Source organism: Passer domesticus, chromosome 3, assembly GCF_036417665.1.
Source record: "Passer domesticus isolate bPasDom1 chromosome 3, bPasDom1.hap1, whole genome shotgun sequence".
Classification (NCBI taxonomy): domain Eukaryota; kingdom Metazoa; phylum Chordata; class Aves; order Passeriformes; family Passeridae; genus Passer; species Passer domesticus.
In genome coordinates, this window is record NC_087476.1 from 29,634,622 (window position 1) to 29,655,742 (window position 21,121).

Below are 21,121 nucleotides of genomic sequence, written 5' to 3' on the forward strand. Positions count from 1 at the left end.
TGAGTACATACCAGGCTGTATGCACATTCAAATGCTGTGGCCTGGCATGTACTTAAAAGTGGTAAAAAGGAGATAGAGTTCATTTTTCTTCACAGAATTGTAACTGCATTTATTAATATTTATAAAATATCTCAAAAATAAATGTCAGAGATACGGAATTCATTACTTACTCAGTGAAATGTTATGTTGATAACTGAGGGACACCCAGCATTCTGAAATGCAGATCCGTAATATTTTTCTTGCTGGGTAAATATGGAGTATTACACTGTGAATAAATACACACTCAGGACTAGTGTGAATACATGTTTTTTCCAGTAGTTCCTGACAGTCACTTTTCTACCATTGTGAAATATGTTTGAGGCCTGAACAGCTGGCACACAGGATTGGACCAGAATTTATGTTCACAGTGCACAGTGTAGGCACATCACATAAATCCCCCAATCCCACTGGTACATCTCCATCTTTTACCTTCTGGATATAACCATCCAAAAACATTGAACAGTAATGTAAGATCAATGGACATTATTCCTTACCTCATTATCAGCCACCTTAAAACAGATGTCCCAAAGAACACACACCACATTACATGATTCAGCTGAGATTTCCATTTCTCTGGACATACTTCTGGAAATTAAGAGAAATAAAAATGCTAAGTGCTAAATGTTGGCCCATGGCCTTGGGTTGCAGTTCTCAGCCCAGAGCACCAAATGCAGGTGAAGTCTCCAGAGAGAGCAGTGACCTTCCTTTAGAGAATCTGCCCATCTCTGTACCAGCAGCAAGGAGGAATGTATTATCTTCTCTTATCCTTTAAATACTCAGGGCTAGAACGAATTCTACACGTATTATTTAAACTGCTTTGTAGAAACCATAAAAATGCAACTCCTCTTCCAAAAGGCTAAGATTAAAATGGAAGAAAATATTGATGGTTATGAGTCTTTAATGAGTTGCAACTTTAGACAGCTGATTTGGAGAGGGTAGATACTTGATACTGTTTAGGAACAGGGCCTTGGAAGGAGTCTGCCTGGAGCAGCAAGGACTGACAGCTCCCTGGAGGTCCCCCAGGACAGGCCTGGCACTGCTGTGGCATCACTGGGGAAGGGCCTGATGGTCCCAAGGGTCTGGCATGAAGTCCTGAGCCAGGGCAGGGGTGAGGGAAGCCAGGCTGGGACAGTATCAGAAGAGAAGTAACTCTCAGGTTGAGGGAAGTGATTCTTCCCCTCTTCTTCACTCTGGTGAGACCTCACCTGCAGTGCTGCATCCTCTCTGTGGCCCCAGCATAAGAGGAATGTGGACCTGTGTGCAGGATGTGAAAAGTCCAGAGCAGGACCCTGAAGATGATCAGAGAGCTGTGAAGACAAGCTGAGATAGCTGGGGTTGTTAAGCCTGAAGAAGAGAAGGGTGCAGGGACAACTTAGAGCTGCCTTCCAGCAAGGGGATGGATGGAGCTTTGAGCAGCCTGGGCTAGTGGAAGGTGTCCTTGTCCTAATGACCTTTAAGGTCCCTTCCAAGCCAAACAATTAAATGATGATGATGAAGTATGGCCCCCCACTAGAGGCCTCCGATTTTTAGGTGATACATCCAGATCTCCCTGAAAAAACCTTAATGCCAAACCCTACAAAAGAATTTTAACATGGAAGGAAGATACTCCATCCACAGGGAATAGCTTGTCTGAGAGTGACATTGGCTGCAGCTATGCCAGCTGATTTAATAATTGATTTAATAATTGATAAATCATGAGAGTATGCAGTCTTTTTGCTATTTAAAGCCCAGAAAATTAGGAGTTTGAACATGTAGCTATTGAAAATATTGAACCTATTGAACATGTAGTTCAATGATAGTCATGGGAAGTAACTCCAAAAAGGGCTGGTGTTTTGGAAGCAAAACACACAGCTTCAGGATCTGAGATGGATGGTGATGGGTGGGGTAATTTCTGGTACCAAAAAGATTAGGAGATTAAAACCATAAAATCATGAAAGTAGAAAGATCAGGAGATGGTAGATTTAAGACCAACCATTTTTGCCTTTTCTAGAGAAAAACCTAGGCTTTTGTCAGGGCACAAATATGAGAAAAATAAAAGAGAGGGAAAATTTAAATGATTCTTAGGATGTGATTCATGTTAGTGAACAGAGCCTTGAAAAAAGGGTATTTTCACTCTGTGTGAAACCTTGAGTCTAAGAAGTTTGTGTGCTACCCACACTGTGATGGAAACTACTCCTCTATACGTTCCAAGGTCACTGTCTTAGAAGAGCATTTACACTAATGTAACCGTGCACTGATGTCCATGATCTGCCTACAAAACAATGGGAACAAAAATCAAACTCAGAGGGATGTTAAGAAAGATTGAAAGGATACCTGGAGGATGGAAGAGGAGACTCAGGTGAACAGCCTGGAAAACATACAAAGACAGAAAATCAAGAAACAAAAATCCATCCAGAATTTAAAAGTCAACAAGTATGAAAGGAAGACAACATAAAGCACTTGAAGCCCAGCCAGGAAAATGGGTGTTCAGATTCTTTGCACTGTTTCTGCTGCAGTTGTTCTGTGATGAAATACCAATGTTTGGCAAAACCAAGCATGTTTACAACATTTAACAGATTTATACATTTCAAAGCATGCAACTAGACTTTTCACTACTGCTCTCTTTTATTCTCTTCCCCAGTTAGTCCCCATGATGTCCGTAGAAATCATTGGAAATATCTCAATTTTCTGAGATGTAGACAAGACTAGGATCTTGCCCAGGAACATTTATTTCAAAATAGCTGATTGACACATTGGTATGAAAGCCTCCTGAATAAGTAATGGATTCTTTCATGTGCCTGCTTGGTCTGTGTGTGTTCTGCCTGCTGCTTGCACAGCAGATGCTGTAAGAGCTGCTGGAGGGAAGACAGAGAGAGCAGACATGTAGGTTAAACATGAGCAGTGATGCTAACAGGGTTTGGGCAGCACCTATTCAGTGAGCCCATTAGCTGTGAAAGGCACTCTGCTGTAAGACAAGCCTATGTCTGACCAAATTTTTTTCTTACTGAACACAAAGATATTTTAGAATTTTTTGTATTGTTCCCATGGAAACTTTCCCTGTGTCACTCACATTATTCTTGCTGCAGGTCACATCCCATTTCATCTTCAGTTATCATTATTATTATTATTAATGTAGATGGTGGTTGCTTTATGACTGCCTTGCAGATTGCATACTCCTATGGTCACCCTTTGAGATAAAGATATAATTGTCATAATTGCTAGGATTTAGCTGTCATTCACTTCCTGTATACAATGTGGCAAGGAAAAGATCCTCATGGGCTTTGTTTGCCAAAGCAAGCAGGCTGTTTCAAGTACAATGGTCCAAAATAGCATGGGATGTGGTTTGCATAGGATACTCTTATTCCAGTGTCTGTAATGTTCTGATCTCCTATACAACTTTGGAAGGTCATTAATTGTACTCAGATGGGTCTATTATGGGGTAAAATCCACAAGTCAATTTGCTGCTTAGTGTTGTAAAAACTCATATTTGTGAAAAAAAGGCCAGTTGTGCTTTTCTTCATTTTGACAAGCAACATTCTAGCTGTAAACATTTTCAGAGAGATGCTGAAGTGCTCCCATTGTGTTCTTTTTCTTTCCATTTATTCCTTCCAGAAGATTTTTTTCCTGTTGGATGCCAGTCGCTGTAGCCCATGATAAGCAATTTTGGATCTTAAATGAGTAAAGAAACATATTATAATTATTTTGAGTGTTTGTACATATGTATGCTTTCAAATAGATGCAGTTCCACAATTACTTGCCTAGAAAATAGTTTAGCAAAATATCCCTCAGAGAGGAAAATTATATGAATCTGTTGATGAAAATCAGTTTAGATCTGGCCAAGTTACAGCATGCTGAAAATAACTTCTTTCTAAAAAACAATCTTTTTCTTTAGAATGAGTACTTAAAAATTGAAAAATGCTGCACGAGTGCACAGCTAAAAGAATCACCTATTTTCTCCAATAGCAGCTGTTTTTCTAACAACTCACTGTAACACACAGCTTTTTGCTGCAGGCCTTCCCAGTTCTTCCTAATAAACATTACCCTGTGTTTCTGTATACCAAATATGTAATAAGATAGGAAAAATTGTATACATTTATATTTAAGATATAGAAACAGCATGTCAGTTGTATCTGTGCAATCCTAATGGATGAGACTGAGATTGGGTCAGGACTGATTCCCTGTTTCCTCCAGTTTCTGCAGAGGGGTTTACCTTGGCTCCTTTGTAACTTTAAGAGGACAGAAAACTCTACTTATTGACAATGCACTATTGTCAGTCGTCTGCTACAATTCCTTATCACCCACAACAGAGCATGAGATACTGACAGGCAAGGAGTAAGGAGTTAGGCAGCAACTCCCACAAAGCTGCTTTTCCTGTGCTGAGCTGGAAAGGGGGAAATTAAATAGCAAATTATCTTCCTGTTCTTTCACTATCTTGCAGTGAGAGTAGTCCTGACATGTCTCCCTTTTTTCATGTGCTTTTAAGATATTTTTTATCATGTATCCTTGTCTTCTTGCTAAAATATGCAGTGCCGGTATTTTCAGCCTCTCTTCCGAGCAGAGATATTGCTTCACTTTTGTAATTTTTCTCATTTTTACATAAGGTACAGACTCTCTGAGTTTGGTTGATCTGCATCTACAGAATATGCATGTGAAACTGCAACACTCATTTGGCTAATAGCTGCCTTTCTTATTTGAATATTTTTCCTCCTGCATCTTACCATGGATTTGTTTTTCAGTGCCTGAATGCTTGTGAGTGTCACACAGCTCTTGCTACAATTTGTTCTTTTCACACAGAATGCTGGGCTCTTTTGCTGGGTTTGTAGGAAACAGGAGGCAGCTCTGTGAGCAAGAGCACTTTTCAACCTCCAGCCACAGAAGAGCATCCATATTGAAAATGACCACTTAATTCTCAGCAGCTTCATTGTCAGATGTATTTTTTCCTAACATTCACTAAATGTATTTTTGTAGCAATACAGAAGTTATCAGAGTGGAAGAAAAAAAATATTTTTGAGAGAACTCTATTTTTTTAAATTTATGCTTTATTGAAATTATCAAAATAATAACATCAGAATGGGAAACATCTCTCCTCCCAGCATTTCATGTATGCATTCTCCTTCTAGGTATCTTCAATCAACTAAATGATTTAGTGAAATAGCACATTCATTATCCTATACTCTTTTTGAAATGGTAATAAATAAAAAAAATATTTTTAAAAAATGTAGCTCAGACAGAAAGCAGGCAATGACACATAATTGACTGTACATTTTATTCTCCTAAAGCAATGACAAGACAATACACACCTTTGTTAGATCTCTTTCTGGCTGTAGTAGAAGTAAGAATACACCTTTTTTATACCTCCTGGTTCAGAGAAACACCAAAAGAGTATCTCTAATTTCCTCATAATATAGTGTCCACAAAACATGAAACCATGTCCGACATTAGGATGCACAACCCATCAGGCAAGATAAAACAAAGGTGTATAATTACAAACTGTTCTATTTGATAAATACAGCGTCCCCATTGTGCTGCCTTTAAATACTCCTCTTTATTGGGACATAAGACAAGACCAGTCACAGATCAAACCACCTAATTATAGTGTTACTCCAATTGCCACAGACACCACAGTATTATAAGAGGAATTTATTTAAACAAATGTTTGCTCTAAAGAAAAGAAAGACCCAGGGGACACAAATCTATGCTTTCTTGGAGGTGTCTCTGTGGAATAAGTCAACCTATGTTTCCTGAGTGTCTGGGAAAGGAAAAGATATTCAGAAATAAACTGGGATTCTTTTAAGAGCAATTCACTTCATGAAAACAAGAAGGTTCCTGAGGCATTTAATTTCCATTAACTCTAATTAATCAGAATGGATTTTCCATCATTCCCAACACATTTAAAAGTTAGGTTTTCCTTTTAAATGTATTTTAAAATCCAATCTATTTATCTCAGAAGCCCAGAATATGCCAGCTCTCTGTATTCACTCCAGATCTACTGTGGCTCTATCCACTGACATATCCCATACATTGGGTTTAGATTGTAACATCCTTCACTAAATTTCACAAAAACAATTTGCACAGACTTGCATAGCCCAGGGCCCTTATCATCTATGCATGACCATCTAAGCTAATTTTAACTTGCAGACTTTCTTGAATACTCTGCAAACCCTTGGTTGCCATGGAAACCCCTGCACCTCCGTGTGCACATATAAAACTTCCACAGAGAAATCCACACGGGGAAATAGTGCCTGCTTTTAGGTTAAATGCTGGTTAGAGGTTGTGAATATTACAGATCTCTAAATCACCAGTATCTATGCATTTCAGAAAAAGATGTGGTTTCACACACAACAGAATGGGTGAAATGGCGCTGGGTGAATGTCCTGCAAATTAGAAAGAAATCCATACTCTGCTATAGTCAGTCTGTATAACAGAATAAAAGATTTGCGAAATTTCCATTAAAAAATGACCACTTCTTGTAAAAGTCATCTTGTCCACAGTTATCATGCCAAGGATAAGCATTAAACACAATAATGTTGTTTTCACTTGTCCTTGTAAGAAGTGACTTTTCCAAGGCAGGCAGCTGGAATTTTAAAATTATGTCTTAATAATAAATGCTCCAATAAACATTTTCATACTGATCTGAACAAAAATCATATGCTGAAATAAAATTGCAAACAGACCCACAAAAAAGCATTACTCAGTGGCCATAAACACATGTTGTTTCTGGTGGCTTTATTAACAAGGCCAGACTAGAGATAGGCAGCAGAGACATACCAGTGAAAAAGGGGAGAGAGAAGGAATGTGGTCCAACAAACGTAGGTAGCATTCTTCCAGATGTAGATTATCATGGGGGACCATTTTAGTGTGTGTTTATTCTTTCTGTATTGATTGTATCAAATGGTTAGGTCTGCATTTTTCCTGCCTTCACTTTATATTGAAATATATTAAAATATATATTCTAGAATATTATAAGCAGAAAAAATTACTTAACCAATGTAAAAGTCATAAAGACTATCAGTGATATTTCCAATGCACTGGTTATAGGTAATGTTGCTTAAACTGTTTTACCTTTTACCACCCCTCTGGACTTGGCCAATATTGCAGTGCATTAAATCTAGATTAAAACTGATGCATGCCTGACCTCTGTCCCTGGTATTTTCTGACTGTTTCAGAGAGTTCATTTAACCCTTCTCTCTTTTATTCCTACATTTATGCATGGAAGACCACATAACCTATTTCCAATGGCTACTTTTGGTATAAAGTAATTGTAAAGCATTGCAAACAGATAAAACAATGTCTACTAAGCATTATTGCAATGAATGGCTAAAAATGTTGTGGCTAAATCACAAAACAAAGAGGTATTTTTCTTTGTTTTTTATGGTTTTGATCCCAGCTTACATTACTTTGTAATTACTTTGTATCGTATGAATTTTAATCAGAATGGTTGTAAATCTTTCTTATGTAAAATAAATAAATATCTGTGGTGCAGGACTCACTAGAGTCCATTAAGAAATAACACAAGAGATAATCCTCTATCAATTTCAGAAGATTATCTCTTCCTGATAAGATACTTTATTGATTTCCTGCTTGCTGAACTCCCCAGGGTCTTTGCATAAGAGATGCTTACCAGCTTTTAACTAATGGCATTACAAAATCACTTCCACCTTCTCTTTCAACAGTAAAATGTAACAAAACAAATCATCTGCGAGGGAACATCTGCTGCAGAATATGAAGTGCTCTGTTCACCTTTATGTTAATGGACAAAGGTCATTAAAAATGGAAAAATGAAGTCTTTAGCACTTTTAATATACATCCCACCTGATTTGAAAATGAGATCACTGTTCTGAAAGTATTTGGTATCCTGCATACAGGATGTGTTTATACAGCTGTTTTTCAGACCATAGGCTGACAATGATATCAAATGCAGTAAAAACAGAACACACATCAATATCATCATCTCCTTCTTATAATTAAAACCTTAATTCCATTCTTGACCCCAAACAGAGATGTAAGAAGAACACTGTGAGATGCTAAACATATTATGTGTCCTTTTATAAATAAGACTTGATTAAAAGTCCTTATTCGGGTCAGTTGCCCCCTTAGCCATAATGCTACAAATTCAATCATCCAGCTGAAAGTGCACCATGCATAATAACAGTATAAGCTTTATAAAGTTCTTTTCAGAAAAGAAAAGTGACTAACATGCAGAGGTCTGAATCCTGGCTTGACAAGGGTCACACTTGATTTTTTTGCTATTAACTTTCCAGTGAAGGAGGGTGACTCAGTAAGTCCTTTGACAAAAGAAGAAATATATAGCACGATCCAAAAAAATTCCATTCAAAACCATGAAGAGGTGTTCTAAGTAATAAACCATAACAGTATAATTATATGATAGGGAGATGTATTTCATTTTGGTTTTACAGGTGAAAAAACTTAGGGAAACTAGTGTACCAAAGATCAGACGGTGCAACAACAACAAAACCAATACAGAAGCCCAGAGTCTTGAAGACTGCAGTTCAGAGAAATGAAATTTTCATATTTGCATCATGCCCATGTAGGATGTGAAGTTGACTTGCTGAACAATGCTAAGAAGATGCAATTTACTACTTTTTTGAAAAAAGGTGTTAGGACATTTGGCCTTTGTGCTGAAGACACTGACCTCCTGAATAGTTTCAAAGATTTTTAAAGTGAAAAAACACCGAAGGATGTGTCAGGAGGTATCCGAGTAGCTCATGACATAAAACTGTTTTTAAGGTGTGTGAACACCATTTTTGTCTTTTCTCATGTGTCTGTGCCTCAGCCTGCATCTGGATTCTTGATGCAAAGGAAAAATAGCAGGTGAGGAAGGGAAAAGTTCTTCTCCCATAAATTTTTGTTTGATACAAAGGGATGAAGTGGTAAAAGAAAGCACGTGCGGTATTTTTTCTATGACAGCTATTTTCTTAACTTCCCTAGTATTTTTCTTAATGGTTTCATAATTTTTTCTCTGTGGGTCTTAAGTTTGAGGGGGCAGGATTTGGGTGGCTTTGTTTGTTTGTTTCTTTGTTTGTGGGGTGGGTTATTTTGTTTTGTTTTATTGGAATCACTTTGCTAGAGGAGGGAAGGGAAGGAAGGAAGATGTCAATGGAAATCATGTTATCATGCTGCATTAACTGTAGCTGTTGTATCAGACAGTTTTTGTTGAACTGGGACCAAAGTGAATCCATTTGGAGGACATAATCTTTATTTCCTTATCTTTTGACAAACAACTATACTGCTGCCAATGCCAATTTGAATGTTAGTCTATGTTTTTGCTCTTAATGCCTTTAGCTATAAGCTCTGCTACTTAGATTCAAGTATTTTTTCAGTGTCTGGGGAGATGCTATCGAACCCTCAAACACCTGAGCCATTCTCTGATCCAGAAACAGTTATGTGCCAAATAATATTTAATAACTGCTACCACAGAATGGCACCACAGGGCGTGTAAACCTCAGCATTTCAGCCTGCAGCTCTTGTGATGCTCATTCCAAGCAAAGCTGGGAAGGTTGGGCTGACTGCTCCAGGGCAGGCAGGGTGTGAAGGAGGGTAAGGCTGCACAATCAGAGCATGCCAGAGGAGGCAAGCAGCTTCTCACACATCCCAAATGCAGCAACTTCCACACAACCCTTCACTCTTCACTAGTAAACTTCCTCTTGCCACTTTAGCCCCAAGAGCTCTTGCATGTGCTTTGCATGCCAGTAATTACAAGGGGTTTCAAGACTCTGCATCCAGCAAAGATTGTAGATGTTTTTCTCTACCTCCCTCTCTGTTAAGTCATTAATCACTATGACATTCTCAGTGTCTCAGCCTCTCTCATTCCTCCATTGTCCTTTCCTTTTTATCCTTCTTAATACAAAAAGAAATAAAACTGTTTCTTATTTTCACATTAAATGTTCTTTATTTTGGATGGGTCCAGACACCTCCATTCATATGTAGCAAATGGTTTTCTCATCTTCTCTCCATCATGTCTATTTAAGACTTCAGGTCCCAGGAGCAGAAATTGCTCATGGGTGTCCAAAACCTAACTGGGGGGATCAGCACTACTCTAAAACTGCTGCTAGAAGGATGTTTGTAACAGTGATACTTAGAGATTGTAATTGAGTAAATTTGTTGGTGATTTGCAAACATAGTACTGAAAAAAACCGAAGGCAGGAGTGGCAAACCTTAAAACTTATAACAAGTTGCTGAATGATAAACTGACACATTACAACATGCAAGAAAAAATAATTGGGACCTTTAACAAACGTACAAGTAAAAATATGATAAATTTCGGTGCTGATCTACTCAGTTAAAACATATACTGATCTTTCTCCTTAAAAGTTTTTGTAATCTTATAATAAAACCTACCTCAAGCAAAACTCAGCCTACCAAATGTTTGTCTCTGAGAAGTAAAACCACTCCAGTCAAATAGAGTAAGGCTGATAAAGTTGTGGCTTCTCACTGTGAATAGACACTGCGGACTGAGATGTGACACAGCAGATTAGATGGGTGAAGCAAACACTTTGATTGTTACTGTATCTGCAAGGTTTGCCAACAGACCAGGGCAGCTCCATTGTAGCAACTCAGCTCCTATGGCCTGTGTACCTGCTAATGAGAAACAATGAGGTGGCAAGAGTAGCCTGTTGCTTCTGCAGAAGTGATTTCAAACATTCACTGATGTTTTGCATGCATCAAAAGCAAGTAATGACATACAGAAGAACAGTGAATTATCTCCTCAGAAACTACCTGGGTTTAGATTGTCTCTAAACACAGGCATTTGTTCATGTGCTATTGTCTCATACTGCAAAATACATTCTAGCAGCTGTGATGTGTCACAGCCTCATGTGATCATAGATGCTTAAAGAGAGATAGATGTCTCTCAATCACATTTTACCTTCATTCTTTTCTCCATCTCTTCTATGCAGTCTTACTGCACCGCCTCACTGTCTTGCCCTCATGATTTCCAACTTCCTCTGTCATGGATTCTGGCCTTCCTGCAGCCTCAATATTGGACTTGACCTGAAAGCATGGGAACAGATGGGTGCAGGCAGGAGTAGGCAGTCCTACCCAGCTGGCACACCCAGCTCTGGGAGAGGGGGTATGTGCTACATGGCCATGGGCTTCTATTGCACAAAAGGCAGTGTCCACAGACGAGAGAAATTCAGCCATGTGTGAGTAAATACAAAGAGCAGCCTCCTTCACGACACTGGGAATGGCATTCAATATCTTTGATTTTTTTACTGTTTCCATTTTAATTTATACTGACTGTTAACTATAAAGCTTTCCAAACACTTCCTTCACATTTTATTTAAACCACCTCAACTAATTGTCCTCAGCATTGTTACTTGTTACCTTCCTCTTCTCTGGCTTATTTCCTCATCTTTTTTCCCTATATTTATCTCTCTGTCTATTTTAAAAGGTCAGCCTCAGGAACTGAAACATCCTTCTATTTACTTCATGGAAAAGAAATTGAAAATTGTGGAAATAGCAGGGTATTTTTACAGCTTTCCTTTGCTTGTAGGATTTTTTCTTTCCTCAAATGGTTTCTCTTTCTCTCGACTATTTTGTTTGTAAAAAATTAAGAAAATAGGAGTATTTCCTAAGGAGTTTTGCATGGTGATGGCATTTGGTGATCAAAGGCCATCCAGAGTGGCTTATAATGCTTTTCCTGTTGTTATTTTTCAACAACGAAATGCTTAGAATATAAAGATTATATTAGAGATAACTAAAGGCCTGTCATTGACACTACTCTGGTTAAAAGGTGATGAAGGTGTGAATAGAGTCCAGCTCATTGCTTACCAGGGTGGATAGAAACTTTTAGCCACCTGATGATCATGGAATGTATTACTCATAAATACATGGTATATGATAAGGTAATTGTTTAATGCCTTTCATAACGTATGATTAAGTAATTTAGAGGATGCAAGTAGATGTTGAAAAGGGCAAAGAAAATGGGGATACTGACACTGAACACCTGTACATTTTCTGTTAATTAGCGAAGGTAGAATTTCCAACAGCTTTCATTAGTAGTGTTCCTCCAAGCTTCATTGCTGCTTTCCTTCTTATTTCAGTTTCTATGCAGCTCAGAAAGAAAGAATTATCCATCAATAGCAATAAATTAAATAAAACAATAAGAATGGATAAGATCTTTCCTTATGTGAACAGATTTAATGAAAGGACATCTGATATAAGAATTCTGAATCTGTCCACTTGCTTCAGGGCTGAGGAAAACAGTCACTTTTTTTTCTTCCATCTCCTACACACTGCTTCACAGATAACACAACAGCCACACGCCTGGTGGGCTTCAAATTGCTTATTGGGTGCAGATTTACAAGGTAAAAAAGCAAGAAAAAAAGCACAGTTACCACAGGCTGCAGAATATACCACACAGCTGTAGATGGACATTTTAAGGGAAGACATGGAGTAAAAGCCAGCTGCTGCAGGGTGCAGATGGCAAAGCCCAAGCCTGAGTCCAGGTTGTCTCTGTGGCAGCTGTCACACAATACTCTGCAGCTGCTTCCTACTCCAGCTTCTCAGATTACCACTGAATGCATAGCCCAGCTGATAAATATCTTTAGTATTATGGAGGAAAACTAAAAATTTGTTTACAAGATAAGACATGCTTGCCAAGCTTGTATTGGGTAAATTATGAAGTCTGTTTTGTCATACTCTGGTTTTGTGGTTGCAAAGTAAGTTTTGGTAGCTAAAGTGTTGCAAAACTGTGTCATTAAGCAATCCTGAATTCAGAGTGTACAAATACAGACCAATTCCTGTTTAGTTTTAGGTAAGTACATGCAGTGAAAGAATAGCAGTAGCTAAAGTTTTCAGGCTGTTGCAGATGTCATAAGTTCAAGGGAAAAATGGGTCACTACTTCTACCGTGTCAAGAAAACATGGTAAATAGTTCATACAATGCTCACTTGTTTTATGACATCATTTCATGCTCAGATCTGCTATAGAGCCAGAAATCCTAGCCTGTACTAATTTCCTGGCTGGTAGAGCAGACTCTGACCTGGGATACTCTAACATACTGCTGTTCCCTTTCAGTACAGAAGCAGCGTGGTTTGCCCTCCTCTCTTCTTTCATGCCTGCAGCTTTTGGCGAGGTCTTTTTAGGGATTAGGGAGGTGGGAGGTGCACCTCAAGGTGCTAGTTTTTAGGTTGTTCATGACAGAGACCTTACTTGGGAATTCTATTGCTCTCTTCTAGATCTCATATCTCAGTTTCCTCAGGAAAAATGAGGTTTTCCATGCGTATATAGAGAATGGGTGAGATGAGGGAAGGTGTAGTGAATAATGTGATCTCATTCTGACATGGAGGTGACATGTGAGGATCAGATGTGGGTGGAGTTCACAAGGCTGAAAATATCCCCAAGTTCCCCAGGATACACAGAACCCTGACTTGCTCTTAGAGTTTCAGTGTATCCCAGGCCTGGGGCCACTCTGTTTTCAGTGCTGTAACAGTCCTTTGGATGAAATCCTGGTTTTACTGAAACCTGCTAAATCCTGCAGTGCTCAGCAGGACTAGAGTTTTAGCCTTTATTGTTTTTTCTCCTAAATGCATATACATGTGTATGCAAAAGAAAAAATGAGAGATATTGCTATTCTATGTCTATCAAGCCACTGAACATATATAGTGAATTTGCTTCCCTCTACTCAAACCAAGAACTGAGGCCAAGTGTTGCTTTTTGTATAAACTGAATACTGTAACTTTCGAAGAAAAATAAAAATGTGGGATTTTTTCATAATAAATTGGTATAAATTACATTGCATATAATTGGTATTGTATTTTTGAAAAATACATTGTACAATCAAAACTCTTTATTCAGAGTTACTTACAGTTACTTCTTTCCCAGCTGGGGAAGAGAACCACCACAGAAGCAAATAGAAAATATAATATGAACTGCACATTTTCTGTGCTTGAAATCTTTCAGAGTGAGTAGATGCATGAATGTGTTTGGAGAAGGACCTCACCACTGTATCTTGTCTATATTCACTGTTTATAAATGTCTATTACCAGATTCCTAAGAATCCATCTGAATTTCACTCCCCCCCTCCTTTTTTCTACCTCTCCCAGTGTTCTTTGTACTTTACCTGAATGGGAAGGTGAATACATTACTGTTTTCACAGATGACAACAGTGGAATACATTTATTATTCCTCATCTTTATTCCCATAATCTGTCCCTTTAATTAACCAGATGAAGTTACACTTAGTTCAGAAATTCTAAAAAGCCCTGATTTTTAGCTTTATTTTTTAAAGTATAAAGCCAATATATTGTGAAAAATATATTATAAACCTCTGAAAGTCGTTTCTTCCCATTTTAAAATAAATACTGAATTAATTTTTAAACCTTAAATAATAAATAATTTTAAAAATTAAGAAATATGTTGTATTTTAATAGTCCTGATTCTAACTTCTGATTTCCTTCCACTCATTTTAAATCTTATAAAATAAAGAATTTTTTAAAAGTCAAGCCCTTCATTTACATAGTAAGGAAATAGTGTATCAATATTATAAAATCCATTTACTGTATCCTTCTGAAGGCAGTATGTCTTTCCAGCGCTTGATTCACTATGTTTCACTCTGCACTAGTAATTCCATAAAATATTAACATGATAATAGCTGCAAGTATGCTATAAAATTTAGACTATAAAATATGGCTGCATATTACTAAAAAATTAACAAAAATTCCTATACATCTAACCTTGTTAGAAATTAAACAATATGATGTAAACTCCACTTACCCTGCAGGTTATTGGGAGACTGCATTTAATGCCTTTGCTGTCTCAAATAGGGCTTGGTACCTGTTCAATCCAGTCTGTCTTTCAGGCCTTTCTAGAGATACTTAAAAACTCTGCACATATATTAATGCTTTCTGGCTGAAAATGAAACCATTACCATGCTGAGTTTTTAAGACTACTGAAGTTTTAGGCATTCATGTGGCCTGCAGTTCTTTGAGGAAAAGTCATACTAGGAGTGAACAGCTCAAGAGGTTTTTTGTGAACACTGAGACACACAAAATGTACACATCTGCAATACTCAAAGCATGGAAGTACATGGAAGATAGACTAGCGTCCACATCTTAGTTCCTCTGTTTATATTGCATATAATTGTATTTAGGATTTTTTGTTAGTAGCACTGCACTCAACTTATAAAATCTTAAAATCAGTGTGATGAGACAGCACAGCCTTATCCTGTGTGGAAACCACACATACACAGACAGACTCTGGGCCTCTCTTAGTTTATTGGAAGCATAAAGGATCTGACCTTTTAAATTCACAACATAAAAAGATCTTCAGAGTATGTCAGAAATTCTGACTTTTATGTTTTTCTGAAATTCACCAATCAAACCTTACAATGTGACGTATTGGTATTGCTGTTATATGGTATTCTTTCTATATTACCATAATCATTCATAGTTCTGCTATTAAAACAATTTCTTTCCTTTAAGTACAATATTATTTTTTTTAAACATAACTGAAGTTCAAATCTCCTTTTTACTACTGTTTTTGCACAGTGTAATATTCATACATACAGGATCTGTCCTGAAGATTACCAACCAGTCGACTCTTGTTGGATCCTCTTTTAACCTTCCAATTCAATTACACTCTAAAGCTTTCTCTATTATACCAATATTTTACATGCACAACTCATGGCACTGATATTTTCCTCCTTTCCTTTAAGGTGGGATATCACATGATACTGTTGTTATACGACAGTGGTCATCCATTGGAGCTGTACTCCTGTTACCTTTGTAAGAATATTTCTCCCTGTTTTTGGAATTGAGATTTGGCTGGCACTCCAGATCCTACATAAAATCTTTCAGGAATGTTTAGGACATTATGTGACTGGTCAGGGAAAATTCATGCCAAGCACTGCCATGCATACTAATTTCTGACAAACACAACCTGGTATCTGTCAGCTCATTGCAAGCCCTGAGAATTCACTACAAAGAAGGAGCCTCTGTTGACTGGAGACTTGAACTTTGGAGCCTGTGCAAAGTGTGGAGGAACATATTTGTTTTCATACTGAGATGGATGTTCATGTAAATCACAAGGTAAACAGGGAAAAACTGAAAAATGGCTGGTTTATTGGAAGAGACTTGGAGTCATTTCCTGCTATTACCAAACTTGTTCTCTGTGAAGCTGATATTTATAATCTTGGTGCTGGCAATCATAGCAGGTTGTGAAGAGGTTTGAAAGATCTGCTGTCTTGTTTGCTCATATTCTATATATGTTTTGGATAGACAATTCCCACAGGTTTAATCCATTTTTCTCACTCAAAGAAAGGGTGGGATTACCTGCTTGAGCCAAAAAGGATCCTCAGCACAGAGATGTTAGAAAACAAATTATTATTGTGCTGATGATCCTGTTACTGCTGCAATGAAGCTGACATTACAGTTTTTACCTAAGCCAAGAAGTTGAGATCATTTTCCATAAACTGAGATGAGAAAATTCACAGCACATTTATGTTCCAAAAAAGAAATTTTTTCCCCCAAGTTTTCTTGTTAAGTGTCTGATATCTAAGTTTATCCATAATAATGAGAGATTGATTAATCTCAGTAATAAATTCTGAGACAGTGGGTCTGGAGCTAGATTTCTGGAAATTGCTGACCAAATTGTTACAGAATTTGTAGCTGAAATTTTGAGCATGCCTTATGCAGAAGTAAATTACCATTTTATTTGGCAGTGTATTGAAATAAAACTGTTATTTAGAGAAACCAGTCTTCTCATTTAAATAATTATAGACCTACTTTTTTTTTTTTGTGAACCTGATGGCAACAACTGCACACTGTCAGTAACACAAGGCTATCTTTCTGCATAAATTGACTGGCTGCATTTTAATCAAGAAATTAAAAGAGTTCAGAGGAAAGTGACAAAAGTAATTAGACTCAAGAAAAGACTTCCATGTGAATAAGAATTGAAAAGTTTTAGTTCTAATGGACATGAAGCAGTAGACTTTTAAGGATAGGATATTTGCCAACTGCAAGCTGTGGGGATTCTCCCACTTCCCTCCTCTTGAGGATCTTTGTAGGACCCCAGAAACTGCAAAAAAATATTCAGTCACTTGCCTAACTCTTGCCATGTCAGTCCAAAATTTGCCTAAGTCTCTTTAACTTAAAATGTATACGCAGTTTTCACCTTTTACCACACATGAACTGGAAGCACCTTTTTACCCCTTTCATGAACATTTACCATGTTTTGAAAGTTCACCATTATAGTTAGGGAGAACCTCTGAGACCCCTGAGAAGTGTTTGGCAGAGCCCACAGCCTACATCTAACCTGCCTGAGAAGTGACCACAGCCTTGCAAAAGCTGCTCTCCTCTTCTTCTCCTTCGACTGCACTTGAAGGTGATGCCATTGAGAACACAGAAGCAGAGAAAGGGAGAAGTGAGTCCCAGCTTACCCAGTGTGGAAGAAGCCAAAGGGCCCCTCTTCCTGACATGTTGGCATGGCCACTGCTCCCTCTGCCAGAGAAGATGCCCCATTGTTAGTCTACAATTATTACAGAGTTAGTGGCACGTGGCTTGTAGGTATGAGAATAAGCATATTGACCTTTCTTATAGGATTTCATAGTGGATATGGCTAGGGATGACTGATGATGGGTGCCCCTTAGCTAAGGGTTTCTGCATCCCATGTTTTAAGTCTCAGGCTCTCCTTAAGAGACAGTATGGACATAACTATTTTCTATTTTTTACTGTAAATATAATACTTGCATGCAGTTAATTGTTATTTTCTGAAATTGCACAAGTCCTCTTTCACTTGGAATATATGAGTGACCTTTGAGGATATATTCTATACAAAAAACTGAGGCAATAACACTAGAACACTCTTTTAATATACTATAAAAGTCAAAAAAATGAGCTTTGTTACTCCAAGAGAAAAGACCTTTCTGGCCTGAAGTATTATTTTAGAAATGCCTCAATGTGGATGTTCCAGTTCAATCATATTGGTGCAAACAAAGTAAAGAAACCTTTTAACATCACCATTTTTCTTATCTTCTTAAAATACTATATTCTGTGCAAGACACTGTTTAAAGAAATACAACACAGAAAAGCAGGTGTGCAAAGATATATGTATGAAGGAGGTGAGCACAGCTTCTCATCCCTACACCACCAGCATTTTAGTTCTTCCACAATGTCCACACTTCCTCTGTCTCTATCAGGCTACCAGGCCACAGCACATCATGCACAAACGCATGCACAAGAATAGGTGCGGCTGCATGGGTGTGCAGGAAGCAACCAGTATGAAGTAGGGCAGCTGTGTTGATAGCAGTGGCAGGTTTGTGTGGGTGAAAGCAGACACATTTAGAAATCTAGGGCAACAGGAAACAATGGCTCACTCAAGCCATAGGTAAGAACAGGCAGCTCATCTATTAAGTCATGATTCATTCATGCGACAGAGCCCCATATCAGAACCCAGAGTAATTACTGTTGAGTCATGCAGACAAGGAGACCAGCTCAGAGCTGGCACAGGAATTGCCAAGAAGTGATACAGCAGCAATCACCTGAGGTGGGGAGAAGGGAGGTGCCACTTCAAAATCTTGCAAGGCCAAAGGCCACACAATGAGATCAAACTGCCAGTGTTTATTTTAAAAGAAAACATATTGATTTCTGTCTGGATATGAAGAAAACCTAAAAAATATTACAAGCTACCTGCTTTTTGCTGCGCAGCCTGGTGTATTAGCTTCATTAGGAGTAAGATGACCTGCTATGTTTCTCTCCTCCAGCTAAAGAGGGAACATGTACTGTGGGAACAAGCAGAAGCAGAAGTGAGAAGGTCAGACACAGTTTCATGTAAAGCTTGGACTTTCTCTGGCTCTGCAGAGCCCCTGAACATTCTGGGTGTGACAATCTTCATGCAAAAGCCTATCTGCTCACATTTTCTTGCTCTCCTTTGCATGGTGACTTTGCAAAACTATGAAAAGATGATTTATGCATGACGTACAAGAGGGCTGGCTATGAGTCACACTCAAAATGCACAAATTCATTCAATGGAATGTTCCATACTATACCAGTTATTATTTGGATTCACTGCCTTTGTTGAAAAGTCCTTCCCTGCTTTTCACAGGAAATAAATAAAGCACAGAGTTAACTAAGCTAGCTCAGTTAGCTGGGAACACAGCCACATGTCTTTGGGAGACTTGTCCTGACACAGTGAGGGATGAAATGAAGTGTGCTTTGGGGAGCTGGTAGCCCTCAGGAGAGTGCAGGATGTCAAAATGTTCTGTCAGCACTGCCTGATGAATCAAGTGTTCCCAGCCGTGCCCTGTGCAGCAGAGGCTCAAAGCTGATGCAGTTCTGAGGGAGGGAAGTCTCATTCCCAGGCTGGAGGGTGCTGCACTCCCTCCTTGGCCTGGTGCTGCTCTTGCAATGCTCCTGTGTGCCAGGATGGAATCTGTCACTGCAGACCAGATTTTTGTGGATCTTCAGCATCTGTTCCTTTCTCTATCAGGAGTGAGACATTCCTGTTGGCTATTCAAACCAAGACTGACAGGCAACCAGGTTCCTCCTATGTACATTTGTTGTGAGGGCTCCCCATTTTCCTCTTTAAAATGCACGGAATTCATAGAAATGCATACACCTTGACACAATCATTTAAGTAAAAAAATGTAATAATCACCAAATATATAACATACCAGAAATAGAAAAGGTTTAGTAAGATTTTTTTGTCTTGTTAGTATCTAAGTGATTAAATATGTTTTTGGGGTAATAGATTTCCATTATTATGCTAAAAGAAAAATTAAATTTTTCAGTCACTAGCTAAAATAATACTGGTATTGTTATTTTGCAAGTAACTCTGACTTTGCAATCTTTGCTTAGGAAGTACTGATTTGAGATTTTGAGAATCTGGAAATGAAAAAAAAAAGCAAAATAAAACAATTCATTAAGAAGTCCTTACCCCTCCATAGAAACTTTATGCTGCTGTTATGGCTTTGCAAATGAGTTTGTTCTTGGAGGGACTTAAAAAATCTTGATATCACATGGAGACAGGGAGCTAAAAGCTGTAAAGCTGAGGGTAGGGCAGAAATTATTTTATTGGCCACTCTAGATTTCTAATCTCTTTTTCCCTTAATAAATAGAAAAGTCTAATTTGAACATATCAGAAGTACCTGAAAATATGTGTAGAAGGACTGTGGAAAGATAGATCATCTTTGCTGTATTACAGACAATTGATGCAGTTTATTACCTGTATATTGTTTTTCATCTGTGTATATTATCTATGAAAGTGGTAGCTAAGAGAAGTTTTGAGGACAAATTTTTCAATAAACCCTCTCCATTTAAACTGTATTCAAAACAGTAACTTTTTTATATTTTCAGTGTTTGAAATGTGTTTCAAATAAATCCAAATAACATTGCTCATGAAAAATTTTCATCTCAGTAAATTAATGAAGAGATTCTGACTTTTAAGCAGCTATTCAAGAATGCATTCTCTTGTTTCCATAATCTTTTTTCTGTTGGAAAAGTGGGTGTCATGTGAGTCATTTCTTTTTGAGTTGCATAAGCCAAAGATTTGTGTGACAGCTGGCCAAATTTACTTCCCAATTAATATAAATAACACAAATAGCTACTTTCCTGAGTTAAAAAAAAACCACCTTGCTATACAGTACATAATATGCACTAAGATAATAAGGGTACCAAAAAATTGGTGCCTAGAGTGTGTTAAAATACACAGGATTTCACATGTAATCTGAAAAGAGATATACTATCTCAAACATTTAAATAAATAAGGTTTTCATCCAAGAAAGAGAAGACAAATTATGCATACAACCTTGGCAGAAAATTTGGAATGGTCAATGCTTGTTTCGAGATGAAAGCATTCAAAATGTTGCCAGCAGGAAGAAAGTTTCCAGTAAGAAGAAACTTCAACAACCTTTAAAAAATGGAAAATTGGTGCAACAAAAGAGTCATGGTCCTGAGAGCAGTAATGGGCCTGGCTGTCCCTGCCCACCTCCCTGGCTGTCCCTGCCCAGCACCCCATGTCCCCCCCTGGGGTCACCATTCCTGCTCCAGTGCTGCTGTGGCAGGGCTGCTCTGCAGCCCCAGCCCGGCCTGGCCAAGCCCATCCCCACGGAGCTGCCTCAGCTCCCTGCTGCTCCTGGCCGGGGCAGGG

General features: G+C 38.2%; 1 long non-coding RNA gene across 1 annotated transcript; it reads right to left on the bottom strand.

The window, feature by feature from the left end:
- Window positions 1-10,903: 10,903 nt before the first annotated feature.
- LOC135297982 (uncharacterized) lies at window positions 10,904-18,757 on the bottom strand. The gene is made up of 3 exons (XR_010359932.1): window positions 18,664-18,757; window positions 17,415-17,475; window positions 10,904-11,028 (listed from the first exon to the last, which is right to left on the bottom strand). It is a non-coding gene; the product is annotated as an uncharacterized LOC135297982 (long non-coding RNA).
- Between the last annotated feature and the right edge of the window lie 2,364 nt (window positions 18,758-21,121).